Here is a 1,671-nt window from a genome sequence, read left to right on the forward strand (position 1 = left end):
TGAAAACACAAAATTAAAGTAAAAATAAAAAATAAAACCAAAACACACCAAAACTTTTAGTACCGGTTGGTGTTACCAACCGGTACTAATGTCCTACGCGCCCACGGAGCTGGCTCGTGCCACGTGTTTGCCCTTTAGCACCGGTTCGTGCTGAACCGGTACTAAAGGGGGGGCCTTTAGTGCCTACAATTTAGTGCCGGTTAATGAACCGACACTAAAGCCCCTTACGAACCGGTGCTATTGCCCGGTTCTGCACTAGTGTTGGGAGCCACCTACCATTTCCACTACATGGAGAGAGACATGCCTAATTATAAGCTTGATGCTCTCTTGCTGGCATGGAAGAAACCACTGACATTGTTTGAATATCCTTTTGTTTCTTTCCCAAATCATTGGTGCATGGAAGTTGTAGGTTTTAATTTCATAGTGCATATATACGAGCACCCTTGATTTTACTTCTTATCTTTGACTGTTGGGTCAAGCCACACAAGGACATACCCCACATGCATTGTCTTATTTCTATACTTGCATGGGCTTGTCTTATGTTATATACTCGCATACACCTTTTTCCAAAAGTTGCTCCCAATTTGTTTTTACAATGTCGTTAGTTGTTTGTGCTTGAGGCAATTTATAAGAGAACTACAGAGTTGCATGATACTGAACAAAAAGCTTGTTGCTCCTTTCATTTGGTGGTATTATTGTCTTATTGAAGAAACCATGTGACATGATTGCCTAGCTTTCCAAGTTGGTATCCTTCGCTTCCTCTCACAAAAGCACAACCATTACACAACGGTCAACCATGTCGTAGATCCTTGGTTCCATTATCTGACCATTGACCACCTTCTTGCATCATCCCCCCCCCCCCCCCCCCCCCCCCCCCCCAAAAAAAGAGCAGCAACCATGCGTAGATCCTTTCTGTACTATTAGGCCATGTACAACGATGAAGCAGACGGGGCGCGTTAGTGCCGATTTTGGTCAAACCCCCCCCCCCCCCCCCATCCATCCAGGATTTGAGCTGGCATTGATGTCGAGCCAGTCGCCGAGTGCTTTGCCTATTTTTTGCACGCGAGCCTTTTTCTCGGTTCGAATCTGGCAGCGGGCGCTACCTAGAGCGCTACAAATCGGCAACTGCTCAACTAACTCAGCTTGTCGTTGTACTAAAAACCAGCTCTACTGAACTAACTCAGCTGATTTCCTTTTGCAGATGGACAAATAATCATTTTCTTTCCTCTTCACGCACAACAATAATGTACAATAAACCATAGAGCTTATTTATCTATTATAAATCTGCATGAAACCTGAATACCTAAAATAAAATTGAATTGATACAAAATAAATGTGTAAAAATGAAATACTCGTGGTTGACAAGCTGGTCCAACAGGGACAAAGATCGCAATCTTAAAACCTGAAAGCACGGTGAGATAAAGTTAGAAAAATATATGTCAAGTTACTTCAAACATTCTTTCAATCATACACGGTTAAATCGGCCTAACTAAATCATGCATGCACTGCTGACTAAATCATGCATGCAGTAAAGCTATCTCGTTATATATAGTCCTAGTTGCAGGTTCTAGTTCCACGCCCATCCCAAAATTTTGTGCTCATACACAAGCACAATCCTACTCAAATCTGATACAAGCTTTTGTTCATACACATCACATCTTTCAATGGATA

This window comes from Triticum urartu, unplaced genomic scaffold (genome assembly GCF_003073215.2).
Source record: "Triticum urartu cultivar G1812 unplaced genomic scaffold, Tu2.1 TuUngrouped_contig_145, whole genome shotgun sequence".
NCBI classification, from domain to species: domain Eukaryota; kingdom Viridiplantae; phylum Streptophyta; class Magnoliopsida; order Poales; family Poaceae; genus Triticum; species Triticum urartu.